General features: G+C 42.0%; 1 protein-coding gene across 1 annotated transcript in view; it reads right to left on the reverse strand.

Moving 5' to 3' along the window:
• The window catches only part of LRRC4C (leucine rich repeat containing 4C), a 1,031,944-nt gene that overhangs the window by 755,436 nt on the left and 261,573 nt on the right, over positions 1-14,935 (reverse strand). The gene's annotated exons all lie outside the window — the stretch shown is intronic.

Below are 14,935 nucleotides of genomic sequence, written 5' to 3' on the forward strand. Positions count from 1 at the left end.
TAGTTAAGTCTTTCTCACTGTCTCTGGATGGATATACAATATACAATATTCATCCTTCACATGTAGCTACGGCTAAAGCGGAATAGCAGATGCGCACACAGCAGACATAATGTGCATTTTGATATGTTTTCTGGCATTCATGGCTTTCCCCGGTGTTCTCCTTTAATTTACCCATCTTCAAAATTACACGCTGTTGACTCACGGTGACTCACCGGCACAAGGATCAGTTTTAGTCATTCTGATCACAATGCTCTATACACCAAGAATGCCATCCGCCTATGAAGTATTGTTCTCCCCTATGGCAGGAATTTCATAGCTGGGTATAAGAGTACAATATGTAAATGGAATCGGGCCCAAGACCACACGTGGGAGGTTCAGGAGCTGGCTCTATTAATACACTGCAGCATATGGTAGAGAAATCATTTTCAGTAAGCTGATCCAGAAGCTGCTGTATAAAAATGCTGCATTCTCTGCTGCCTGTGCATAGGGAAAAAATAACGGAGCTATTCAGTGAGCTGGGACCAGGAGCAAAAGTCATGGCTGTTGGGATGTATGGAAGGAGATATAAAAAAAGGAGGCTGCAAGAACAATACCGCCTTATATAAATCTATCTTAAAAGCTTAAAGAGAACTCCACTTTTATTAAGAAATAAAAAAAAAAAAAACATTCCCCTCTGGGTGATCTCTGTACATTGCAGGAATTTTAACAAACTTTGTTGCAGATTCCTTCCTTTTTTTATTCTGAAGAAATAGCTGTTTGTTTGTGAATGTGAATGGGAGTGGCTTTATAATTATCAATCAGCTGCAGGGTTCTAATGAGGAAAGTGGCAGGGTCTGCATCCCTTTGGAAGGGATTTTCCTTTGGTAATATCTCACCAACAATGACATTTGTGTTGTAGGGGATGCCCAAAATCTGACTTGTATCTTAGTGCAGACTTCTGGGGAAATCAGCGAACCAATCACACAAGCAGGACATGGCATATCTGGGGTGGTGCTATACACCTTCTGTGTACAGAATGCCTCTAGGGTGCCATACAGGGCTGGCCCTACAACCAATTACACAAGCAGGACATGGCACATCTTGGGAAGGGGGGGGGGGTGGTGCTGTACACCCTCTGTGTACAGAATGCCTCTAGGGGGCCATACAGTGCTGGCCCTACAACCAATCACACAAGCAGGACATGGCACCATACAGAATGCCCCTAGGGTGCCATACAGGGCTGACCCTACAACCAATCACACAAGCAGGACATGGCATATCTGGGGGGGGGTGCTCTATACCTTCTGTGTACAGAATCAGAATGCCTCCATGGTGCCATACAGGGCTGGCCCTACAACCAATCACACAAACAGGACATGACATATCTTGGGAAAAGGGGGGGGGGGGTTGGTGCTGTATACCTTCTGTGTACAGAATGCCTCCTGCCATACAGGGCTGGCCCTACAATGGGTCCCAGTGGACCCCGGCGGCAGTTGAGCAGGGGCGGCCACAGTCCAGCCGCCACGTGACTACAGCCATATAGCATTTTCCAGGAAAATGACAACACGGCAGATTGAAAAGGAAAGGTAATTTTTAATAACAATTAAAGTGTCACTAAACTCACATCATAAAAACAATCAATGAATGGTGTATTACACACTGTCCATATTCACTCACTCAGTTCTATGAGATTTATTTTCTGTATTCTTCACAAAAATCTTGTTAATCCTGCTGCTCTCTATCTCCCCCTTCTGTCCATGTCCCCAATTTAGGTAGGGATGCGGCAGATGTGGCAGTTTTCAGTGAGTTTCCTTGCTGAGCATTTCCTCCCTATCCCATCTGAACAGCCCATGTAACCATAGAGTCACACATGTGGGCGTATACACAGTAATAATTGACAGCCCACTCCCTCCCTCCTCCGCCATGCCCACTAACCAGCTAAATACAAGGAGGCAGGATATTACATGTAGATTCATGGAGGCTTCACCCCCCCCCTTATTCTAAGACACAGGCTGGAGTGGCATGAAACAACCTGTGACTGGCAGAAATCCACCCACACCATGTTATTTCTACAAAATAATAAAAGATTTGATTTCAAATATGTAGTTATGTGATAAGTTAAATAGTTTATTAATATTATTTATTTATTTTTCCTCTGTATTCCAAAGGCTGTTTTTTTTTTCTTTCTATTTATTTTAAACATGTGACCAGCCGTAAATGACTAGAAGTTCCTCCTGCTTAGAGTATGTTTCCCTGCAGGCAGGCTGGGAAAGATCTGGGTCATGTGACAGCTGTATATTGATTAGAAAAAAAGGTAATTACATGTTTTTTTTTTTTTTTTTTTTTTTTTATTAAAATAATTACAGTTCCATCACCCACATACAGAAATAGAAGGAATAATGTAAATTAAACAGAGTGTGTTTAGTAAAATTACAATATGACTTGTGTAGCAGTTGTATACGATATATAATTTTTTTTTATTTGCTATTTTTTCCTACGAAAATGGAGTTACCTATTCAAAAGTAACTCTTCACTTTGATGAAAAAAATAAAAATAAAGCAAATACAGAAAATATAGCATAAACAATGGCTACACAAGCCATATTGTAATTCAATTAGATATGACCTTTCCTTTTTAATCTGTAATGTTCTGTAAAATTAATTGCAATGTGGCAACCTGGAGGTGTTCTGTACACCACTGTTGGCTCACTGATTTTCCCAGAAGTCTGCACAAAAGGTAAAAATCGAATTATAGGTACCCATTACAATAGGAATTTCATTTTTGATGAGATACTCCCTATGGGTTAATTAGTCCTAAAGGGACAGTGCAACACATCAGAATACTGAAGTGCATCAACTGCTTTTAATGAACCAGAACCTTCCATTCAGAATCAGTATGCCAAAGACATTGTAAAACAAACAGCTACTGTCTTTCTTCAGAGCAGGAACGGGTAGTATTCTACAATGTTTGTTAAAATTCCTGCTATGGACTGGCAAGAGCATTTTTTTTTTCTCAACAAAAATGCCTTGACACCGCTACTTAGATCTTTGAATATCACTAGAGGAATCACCAGGAGGTCCTGATTCAGAATTCAGAATTCTCTATATATGTCAGGGAAGAAGTCCCAGAAGTACTGGCAGAAATGCCAATGCCCAATATGGTCGCGCTAATTTGCACATGCGCATTAGTGAAAGGTACGCAATGGCGCATTGGCGTACGCAAAGCACGCTAATTACCAGTGTTCACTGGCCTGTATAAAGACATCAGTGGCTATCAGAAATTGCTGAATAATCTTCAGCTTGTATCCTGTGTTCTTGTGCCTTGGTTTTGATTACCTGTTACTGACCCGGCTTACCCCTGACCTGCTCTGGCTTATCTCCTGGCTCTACTGTATACTTGCTTCTTGGACCTGCTCCTGTCTATTCCAGATTGATATACTGTGTTTGACCCCTGCTTGATCTCGACTACGCTACTTGTCTCTGATCCGGACTGACCTGCTGTGTTTGACCCTTGGCCTGGCTTCTACCCTGCTTCCGCTTACTCTACTGTCAAGATCCGCCAGCACCTCCAGAGAACCTTCGGCTGTTACCACCTTCTCTACCCGTGGGTGTCCTCGCATCTGGTCTCTTCAGACAGCTTCACCAGCAGGCAACCCGTGCATCTTGGGGTACAGCACCCTCTGTCACCACCATCAGTGGTGCTCTGCACATAGCCGCACAAAATGAGGTTGAAGGATTGTAAGAGGTGCATGCAAGTCAGCCAGCCCCCAGTCTGATGTACGCACATAGCCGCAAGGGGAGCCCTCTCGTCACTTCAGCCTCCAGTCAGGTACCTGACAATATAAATGTTACGTATCACTACAGGGATCTCCGGCAGAACGAAGGAGGTCCTGATTTCTCTATATAGATCTTTATGTATAAGCTGTACAAAACAAACTAACTCCCAGCACTCAGAGGACTACTACCCAACCCAAAATAATACGGACAGTAAGTTAGTGAAAATTCTTAAACTGTTTTTCTCAATCTGTGCTGCCCTCCTCAGATGTGGAAATCTGACAGATAACTGTAGAAGAAAGCAAAAAGGAGGGCGCAAACGCCAATGACAAATCAATTGTTGGTTGAAGTGTCACCCAATCCAATGAACCACAATGTGGGCAACTACCGTGGACGCAACCCCCCTGGAGGGAACACCAGCAAAAGGAAAGAGGTCCTGAGGAAGGGGGTGTGTCCCTCGAAATGCATTAGCTAGCCGACATTGTGATGCATCGGATTGGATGACACTTTAACCAACACTGGATTTGTCATTAGCATTTGCACCCTCCTGTTTGTTTTCTTTTACATCTCTTTAGGTATCTCTGGAGGGATTGACAGCAAAAAGAAGGAGGTCCTGATTTCCCAATATAGATCATTAGGAATCAACAGAGGGATCACCAGCAAAAGAAGGAGGTCCTGATTTCCCTATATAGATCTTTAGGTATCACAAGATGGATCATTAGCAGGAGGCAGAAGGTCCTGATTCCTCTATAGAGATCTTTAGTTATCACTTAAGGGGTCACCAGCAAGAGGAAGGAGGTCCTGATTCCACTATATACAGTAGATCTTTAGGTATCACAAGATGGATCACTAACAGGAGGAAGGATGTCCTGATTCCTCTATATAGATCTTTAGGTATCACAAGATGGATCATTAGCAGGAGGAAGGAGGTCCTGATTACACTATATAGATCTTTAGGTATCACTAGAGGGATCAGCAGCATGAGGAAGGAAGAGTAACTCTTTAATGCTAGACATTTTTATTTATTTTTATAGAGTGGGGAATAGTTGATATTTATGCCAGGTTTTCTGCAATGTTCTGTGGATTCTTGCACTGCCAATATGCACCTTCCTTTTTGCCAATGGAATAGAGTCTTGTAACATGATGTTAGCCATTGATTACTGCAAAAAGATTGAAGTTTAAGTGATACTCTTTATTGGCTAACCTAAAGCTGAACTCCAGGAAAAAAATGACCCTTTTAGTGGGGCTCCCTCTGCACTAAAATGGTTAAATGCTCATTTTTTTAGGGACAAACAAATGTCTACTTACCTAGCTACCTCATGCCTTCTTATGGATGCACATCTGATCTTATGAAGTCACTTTTTTGCAGCTCTATCTATTCCAGGCACACTATGACCAGTATTTCTGTATTGTAAATGAGGAAAGCAAGTGTCACCCACAACTTTAGAGAGAAGAGGAGGGTGCCAGCTACTAGGTGAGTGAGGGATAGGGTTAGTATAGCTGCTTTTTCTGTTCCCCCTAGACTAGAAATTTTCAACCTTTTTATCCCAGAGGAACCCCCTGAAATAATTTTCAGGTCTTGGGAGCCTTAGCTAAAATCAGGGGTCAATGGGAAAAATGCTCCTTAGATTAATGGCCAGTGGGAACATAGCTCCCTTTCTAAAACAATTACTGGTGTCATGCAACTGACATTTTCAAGAGGTGTTGGACCCTGGAACTATGCAGGCACCATCAAGTGGGAGGTCCGTCAGCCACAACTCAAGGAACCCCTAGCAACCACTGCAGAAACCTTAGGGTTCCATGGAACCCATATTAAGAATGGCTGCCCTAGACAAATTGAGCATTCAACCCTTGCAAGGCTAGGTGGGCTCTACTGCAGGGTCATTTCTAAAGTTCAAGTCTAAAGGTAATTTCCTAAAGTTCAGCATTAAGTTATTAAATAAAGATGCAAGCTTTCAGGACTTATTTGGCACTTTTCCACTGCAAGTACTGGCTCGGCTCTACTCGGCCCTGCTTGGCCTGGTTTGCTTTTCCACTGCTGGTACCGCATGGTACGGTGTTGGGACGGTTCGGTACGGTACGGTATGGTTTGCTTTTCCACTAAAGTAGTACTAAAGTTAAGTGGGTGGGATAACAACGGGGTGGGTGGGATTCTCTGACCAATCAGTGGCTAGTAGTGACTGCATGCAAAGGATTGTGGGATATGGTACCGGGTATGGTACCTCTTGGAACCACAATCGAGGTGGTACTGTTTTTGAGAGCCGTACCGTTTGGTTCCATGCAGTGGAAAAGCGCCGCCGTACCGTACCGAACCGTTCCTACACCATACCATGCGGTACCAGCAGTGGAAAAGCACAAAAGCGAGCCGAACCGTTCGGTTCCATGCAGTGGAAAAGCGCCAATTGTGTCCTTTCTTCTGGCTTTATATAATTTGCTGAAGTATATAAAGCCTGGAGAAGGGGACCCAATGGGTCCAGAAGGCTTAATCCTATAAGTGTCTAAGTTGGGCAATAAAGTTTATCACTTAAACTCAAATTGCTCTGCTTTTTCTGGATTATAAATGTATCTGTTTAGTTGGCATTGTTGCTTTGTTGGATTTTGCCCAGAAACACATTGATTGTCCTCAGATGCCTTGGTAATAATCCATTTTATTGGTACTAAAATAGTTGAAAGGTTTCTCCAAAACAGTAATAAAAGTGTCTATATTAAACTCAAGTATTATTTGGATCAGGTTGGCCAGAGAGATGCTCTCATACGATTCCACCGGGTGGAGCAACACTTCATATTCTCAACGCGTTTCAGTAAATATAATTAATTTCATAAGGAGCAGAATTGACAGGATACATACAAAATACAGATATGTGTTTAAATCTTGTGATAACAATAATTTACCTGCCCAGACCAAAATTGTTCAATATATAGGACAAATACAACATCACTTGTAAATCAGCCAAGATTAAAAATTAGAATCTCCAGGAGGACTAACACCAAGGTAGTTTGCCCCGGGAACTGTTGGAGGTCTGGATCCCCCAAACAAGGCGGCAAGAGGAAGAGTAAAAGCAAGATGGCAAGAGGGACTCAAGAACAAACCCCAAAAAACTTAGTGTGTGCCTAATAAACCTAAAAGATACACAAAATACTAATAATTTTGGCCCAAATAACTTGTAAGTTATAATTATAAGTGACAAAAGCAGCCTAAAAAAATTGAAAAGGAGACTAGCAGTGTTAGGCTTATGGGAGTTACTCGTGATATATCCCAAAGAGATACAGAGCATCATGCATATTGATGTATACAGGGCTAATAAACTGAAAATTAATATAAATATAACTTACAAGTTATTTGGGCCAGTTGTCACTGGAACAGATGTTTCTTCATGAATATTTCCTCTCACATACAGTACATTCTGGTGATACCTTTAATATTTTGGATTTCTTTAGATATTTTAGATCAGAGTTTCTCAACCAGGGTTCCATGGACCCTAGGGATCCTCCAGAGGTTGCTAGGGGCTCCCCGCTGACGAAGTCACCCCCACTGACGTAACGCGTACGGGGGGAGGAGTCTGACGTCACCCGCGGCGCTCCGATGATCTGAACCCATGCCTGCAGGTGAGCACTGTGACAGTGCCGTCTATGTGAGTGCAATTCTTTTTATGCTTGTTTAATAAATGCAATATCAAACTGAGAGCATTAGATCTCCCTCTATTTATTTTTCTGGATGTCTGAATAGGAGTCCTTTGGAATCCTGAGAATCTTGGAGATCGCTGCTCGGTTGGTCCTTTGGCTGTCTTCGATTACTGCATAAGCTTAGTGACTTCTGATGGTCGAATGCAGGAGGTGAGAGGCTGTATTATCTATGGTGGAGGAATCACGGTTGCAGTGGTGTCTTAAACCTACCTTTCTCACACTGGAGATTTGCCATCTTTAAGGACTACTTGGACTCTTTTTATGCATTTTATACATTTTAATGTTTATATGCACTGTTTATGTTTAGCGCTGCACTATTTTTCTTTTTATTGTCTAGTATAGGTATTGTTAGGTTTGACCTATCCTGGTGCATAGCTGCTTCCTCATCCATTTGATCATAGCGCTGAATAATCCATTTCTTTACTGTCTCTCAGATAAATTCCCACTGACACCAAAGATCTTTTTAGCTATCTGTAAGGGAGAATGACCCAATGACCACAAATTTAAGGATAATTCTTCCTGCTGACCCTCACACTAATGTATCATGAAATATAGATATAGGAAGTTTTAGCAGGGGATCCCTGAGGCAGGAAAGTTATTTGAAGGGTTCCTCTGTGTTGAAAAGGTTGAGGCCGGGTTCATGCATAGGATCTGGTGCGTGTCTGCTCACCGGTTTAGGTGCGATTCAGGTCCGAATTCGCACCCAAACTAGACCTAAACACGCACAGGACCCTTTTGCAATCCACTCCATGGCTGCCCCGAACCTGTGTGAACCGGCTCCATTGAGAGCCGGTCACACTCACATGTCATGCGAATTGGAATGGGGGGGGGAAACCTGCATCCAATTCGCACATATGTGAACCCAGCCTAAGAAAGGCTGCTTTAGATCAAAGAGTTCACACTGCCCCTGGTATACATGATTTCCCTCCTAATGGCTGTGTACTGTGACGCTTTAGGGAATGAGGGCATTTGAGTGTCCCTACTATCCTTTATCTCATCCCCTTTACCTACAGTCATTGCTCCAGTAATAACTAAAAATTTAATAGAATAGAGACACTATTTGCTGAAGCTGAAACATGTCGGGCAGGAACATACTGTAGTCATCTGCTCTGTTTTATGTGAAACCAATTTTTGTCCATTATAAATGTTAAAGCGGAGTTCCGGCTACAGAATCATTTTTTTTTTATCAATACCTCCCAAACTGTCACCCCCCCCCCCCATACATCAAATAATCCTGTTTTTTACAGTATAATAATCGATTGGCAATTAGAAAATCTTACTTTATAAAATGTCTCCTGAGCGCCACCATCTTTGTCCGGGTTCCCCTGAAGCCGCTGTGTTAATGAATGCCCTGCTTCCTGGTTCGAGAAGGAGAGGGGCCGGTGAATGCAGCGCGAAATCTCACGCATGCCCAGTACTATGCGATCGGCATAGTATAGGGATGCCTATCATGGAGGAGCGGCCGGCCGCCTACGTCACTGCACATTGCATCCTGGGAGCAATGAGTAAGAGCTCCCAGGACGCATTGCAGGACAGGAAGTGACAGCGCGGGCCGCGGCCGAGGAAGGAGGAAGTGGATGTAAAGGTGAGTATATTATCCTCTGTAATAAGGTAAGTAAAAAAAAAAAAAAAAAGCCTGGAATATCCAATTCTTGCTCAGGTAAGGATAAGGAAGCGGATGCCATAAAATCTAAAGGCATGATTTTGTGGCTGGAACTCCGCTTTAATGTAGATGTGATTATAATCTACATACAGTGTTTTTAATTGTGTATCATGTTTGTAATACAATAAAGGAAAATATTTTTGTATAAGAATATACGTCTTTTTATTGTACCATAAAAATTCCCCCTGCCCCCCCCCCCCACCCCCCTTGTTCCCCAGTCCCTTCCCCCTTCCCCATTTGTCTTGGCCGTTTGGTTCCTTTCCTTTCAGGCTTCAGCAAATTGTGTTTCTATTCTATCAAATTAATTGGAATGAGGGTACCTACTAGCTATATTTTATTATAACACAAACAAAATTACCTTTTAATAAATAAAAATCACCTAAATGACCCAATGACTTACTTGAAACCTTGGTCATATGATGTATTTGGTCCTGCATGCTTATTCTGGATTGCAGAAAGGGAGGGTCCTTCTTTGGGTTGCTTTCTGATGATATAAACACTTTTCATTGGTGGGACCAGTGCTGTATCTTGGCCTAGGCCAACAAGGCCAAGGCCTAGGGTGGCACTTTGCAGGGGGGGGGCAGCAAAAAGCTGCACCCTGCACGAAAGAAAAAAACAGCCTCCTCCCAGCATGAAAAGGGTCCCCGCCGGCTTGCGCTACACTTTTTGTATATTGCCAGTTGTATGTGTTGAATTGGGTTGGAGGGCAGGGTCCAGGAGGCAAATCAGTCTGGTACCCCCATAACGCGGTCACACTGCTACCTACCAGTATGATAATACTGGCTGGTCAGGACATTTGGACAGACCACAGGCCGCCGACCAAACTTAATACAACTGGCCCGACAGCCGCCTATGCTAATAAGTGTGGCACTGCAGCCAAATACTCCGCCTACTCTCCTCTGCCCCCAGGCACTGATGGGCACTCATATGCTGCACTGATGGGCGCTAATAGGCTGTACTTATGGGCACTGATGAGGCGGCAATGGTGGGTACTGATAAACTGCACTGATGGGCACTATGCTGCCTATGCTAATAAGTGTGGCACTGCAGCCAAATACTCCGCCTACTCTCCTCTGCCCCCAGGCACGGATGGGCACTCATATGCTGCACTGATGGGCGCCAATAGGCTGTACTTATGGGCACTGATGAGGCGGCAATGGTGGGTACTGATAAACTGCACTGATGGGCACTAATGAGGCTGCACTGATAAGACAGCACTGATATGATGCACTGAAGGGGCTGAACTTATGGGAACTGATGAGGCTGCACTGATAGACTGTGGTTGTGGTCTGTGGTTTTCAGATGACAGGGCGGGTTATAAACAGGAAGGGGTGTGGCCTTTACAGGAAGGGGTGGGTCATATTTAAATTAGGTGGTGCACACGTTTAGTTACTGGGTGGGACAGTGTCTATTGGTGGGGTCTTTAAAGGTTCCTCAATATTTTAATGGCAGCCAGATGATGTCACGACGAAGAGGAGCAACAAGACTGGTCAGCAGTGCCCTTATACTGCCGTGGTCGATCACAACCCTTCAATCCTGGAACAGGCACCCTGGTGGGTCCCATAAGGGCAGACTGAAATGGTAGCTGGTTGGGAGGGAGGGAATGCCACCCAACTTCTATCATGATAAAAAAATATTTTTTTTCCCATTTCCTTAATTGTAGTAAGAGTCGTTTCTTCAAACAGCTTGGATTTCTTCCCTGCCAAGTTAAGAACAATGCTGGGAGAATCTAGCACATTCTTCCTCTGAAATATATGACACATTCACCTTTGTAAAGATTTATCCCATCAAACCATCTCACTATGTAGAGTTGCATTGTGAACTTATGCCATCAAACAAAGTGTATCTCTACAAACTGCACATTGCAATCATTTTATTCTCCGTCTTACAAAAAAAAAAAAAGTGGTATTTTATTGTGTTTGAAATATGCACTTTTGTCATGGAAAGCCAGGGCTTCTATAAGCCAATCCGTCTCACATGGCAGATATACATTGTAAAATGAAAAATACAACTTTAGAAAGAAACAAGAGTCAATAAAATCTTCATATGGGAAGAAATCTCAATCTACTTGAACACCGGATGGTAGAATGTTCAACGCTGAGAATTATTGGGTATCGGTATTATTTCTTGTGGCAAAAAAAGCATACTCAAAATATCATCAGGAGCTTCAAAAAAGCAGATCTGTATTAACCCCTTCCTGGTGAGTGTATGCATTTATAGAGCCTCATAGAAGTGGGTCTTTATCAATGGGCAGGGGCAGACTGGCAACTTTCAGCCCAGGGGGCAAGTACAAACCAGAGGCCCATGGTGCAGCAACTCGGCCCCCCTTCCATTCTCCCTCTTCCCATCCTCCTCCAGACCCCCATTCCAGGCTGAAGCCCTGCTCCAGATACTCTCTACTCACCGGCTGAATCCAGGTTCCCAACCTGGAGCAGGGGGCATTGGGGGGAGCTAAGACAGCTCAGTTGGAGCTGGCCAGGGGAGAAGAGTCTCCAGTGGGGCATGGAACCGGCCTCTGCTCAGACAGTTTAAACCATCCATGCTGGGGAGAGGTCTACACTCTGTCCTTGTCTTCAACCCACACTCAGTAGGTCAGTGGTGGGGACTTTTTACTTCTCTTTACCAGGAATCCTTTAGGCATGTCTGTGCAGCCTTTTTACAAGACATCAGAGCGGCCCAGGGGGCAATTGCCCCCCTGCCCCCTGGTCCAGTCCTCCCATCAATGGGGCTGCATATATGTGCCACTGTGCTTGTGCTGAGAGTGCCCTGAATAGAGGGCTCCAAGCACAGAAACTGAACTCCCACTGGAAGTTCTTTGTCTCATACTATTGATTTGGAATTCGGAGTCCTGGGTCCCAATCACCTAATTGGCTATCACAGTGACTAATCCCTTTACAGCTACAGCAACTATGTTGTTTTCCCCTCTTGGATGGAGAGAAAGATACATTATATACATAAAAGATGATAGTATCCACTTGCCGACCACCCTATAGAAGATTTACTTCTACCGTGCGGCCATATGTATATGTGATTCTGCACTTCCGCATAGGGGGCGCACACCGCTTCTGCTGTGATTAGTCACAGCAGAAGCCAATCAGCGATGCCGGCCAATAAATGTCCACCAGCACCCGCCGATCGTCGGGAAGAGAGGCTGGACGGAGCTCTGCCTATGTAAACAATACAAGACTTTTCTCTGACAGTGAGATGTGATGGATTTTCTTTCCATGCGTAGCAGGGAAAGAAAATATATTACATCCTTTAGTAAAAGGGAATCACAAAAACACTGGCTAGGCACACATTTGACCCTTTGATCGCCCTAGATGTTTAATCCCTTCCCAGCCAGTGTCATTAGTACAGTCAGAGTGCATATTTTTAGCACTGATCACTGTATTAGTGTCACTGGTTCCCACAAAGTGTCAACAGTGTCAAGATCGCCGCCATTACTAGTATTTAAAAAAAAAAAAAAAATCTGGTATATATACCATAGTTTGTATGCGCTATAACTTGGGCAAACCAATCAATATACGTTTATTGGGATTTTTTTCCCCAAAAAAGTAGCAGAATACATATTGGGCTAAATTAATGAAGAAAATTGATTTTCTATTTTTTTTTTATTGGATATGTTTTATAGCAGAAAGCAACGAATATTATTTGTTTGTTTGTTTAAAATGGTCAGTCTTTTTTTTTTTAGTTTAAAGCGCAAAAAACTCAATGGTGATCAAATGCCATAAAAAAAAGCTCTATTTGTGGGGAAAAAAGGACATAAATGTAATTTATGTAAAGCGTTGCATGACTGCGCAATTGTCAGTTAAAATAACGCAATGCCGTATAGCAAATCTTCCAGAGGTCAATATATGGGTTGATTTACTAAAACTGGAGAGTGCAAAATCTGGTACAGCTGTGCATGGTAGCCAATCGGTACATTTCAGTTTGCAAGTGGTTTACCGGGATTATGGCTGAAGCTGTCAGCCAGGACCCCCGGTATCTTTTTTTGTCAGCCGGCAGCTGGCTTTCTCAGGAAACCGATGTATAGTAACTAAGTAGAACTACTTCACTACTGTACTTAAGTACCGAAAGGCGGTATCTGTACTTTCCTAGAGTAGATTTTTTTTTTCTCCTACTTCCACTTTTACTTCACTACATTTTTTCAATGATTTCAATACTTCTACTCCGATATATTTTTTTTGTGCTGCATAGTTACTCGTTACAATTATAAAAATTACCACTGCCAGAACAGTAGATGGCAGGTTTCATGAAGCTCAAAACATGTGTATTATCAGCGCATACGAAAATAAATGCTTCTGTATGTATAAATAAAAGCTGCATTTGAAATAATAAAAAACAATATGACGTTCAAACATTTGACTTCTTTCTTTAATAACTACATAACACAGTACTTGTACTTTTACTTTCAGTACTTGAGTAGCAATTTTTTTTTAAAACTACTGGTACTTTTACTTTCAGTACTTGAGTAGCAAAATGTTTTAAAAAAACTACATGTAATACTTAAGTACAAAAAATGTTGAATACTTTAGTACTTCTACTCAAGTCACTTTTTGATCGAGCACTTCCACTTCTACTCAAGTATGGGTTTGGAGTACTTTATACAACTCTGGCGAAGGGACATCCTTCTCCTCACAAAGCTTGCCGGTGTTTCATGGGCTTACTGTTTACCGGCACGCCCGAAAAACGATCTGACGGTTTGTTTGTTTTTTATTTTTTTAAACGTTTCATTATTTTTATACATGTTCATATTCATTTAGATCTCCTTCCGCATAATACTCTTGAAGAAGCGAACATGGTTCCGCGAAACGCATCAAAGTACCAAGTTGTTTTGTTCATCATATTTCACCCATGTATTCAATTTTGATATGCATATATTAACATGTATCAGTGTATTATATATTTATTGTACCAATTATGAATTTTCTTATGTCAGCTTTTTCATATATTTACTTTATTCTGCAATGATTACTTTGTATTTATTTTTGATGTATTGCTTTAATTCTTCAACCAATTTGTTACCATATGCATTTGATTTACCCATTCGGGTATAGTGGTTGGCCTCACTCAAAGTCCCATGACCTTTTTATATTTTTTCGTAAACTTTTGCGCAAACCAATCAAAATGCGCTTATTGCGATTTTTTTTTTTTAACCAAAAAATATGTAGCAGAATACAAATTGGTCTAAAATGATGAAAAATGTTGATTTTTTTTTATTTTTTTTTTTTTTAGGAATGTTATATAGCAGAATGAGAAAAATATTGTTTTTTTTTTTTTTTTTTTTTTCAGAATTGTTGCTCTTTTTTTGTTTCTAGCGCAAAAAAAAAAAAAAAAAAATCGCACAGGTGATAAAATACCACCAAAAGAAAGCTCTGCTTGTGGGGAAAAAAAGGACATCAATTTTATTTGGGTGCATTAAAATAGCGCAGTCCCAAAAAAATGTCCTAGTCATTAAGGGGGCAAATCCTTCTGGGGCTGAAGTGGTTAATCATAAAAGAAAATGTCACATTTTGGGTTGTCCCAAGAAACATAAGAGAGAAATCTTCCAATGGGGACACTAGTTTTGGTGACCTGGGGGTCCCCAAGGAGTCCCTTAATTTTCAAGGATTTCCTTTCACTTTCTGTTTGGCTATGGGACAGGAAGTGAAGGAAAACCCACACCATGGGACTCAAATGGCATAAAAGATGACAGGGGTTATAACCTTCCTGTACTCTATCCAAAATAAAAAAAAACAAAAAATGTTTTGCCTACAGTTCTACTTCAACCACTTCTGGACCGGAAGATTTTACCCCTTAATGACCAGGCCATATTTTGCGATTCGGCACTACGCTA

This window comes from Pelophylax lessonae (assembly GCF_965119305.1).
Source record: "Pelophylax lessonae genome assembly, chromosome: 10".
In the NCBI taxonomy this organism is placed as follows: Eukaryota; Metazoa; Chordata; class Amphibia; order Anura; family Ranidae; genus Pelophylax; species Pelophylax lessonae.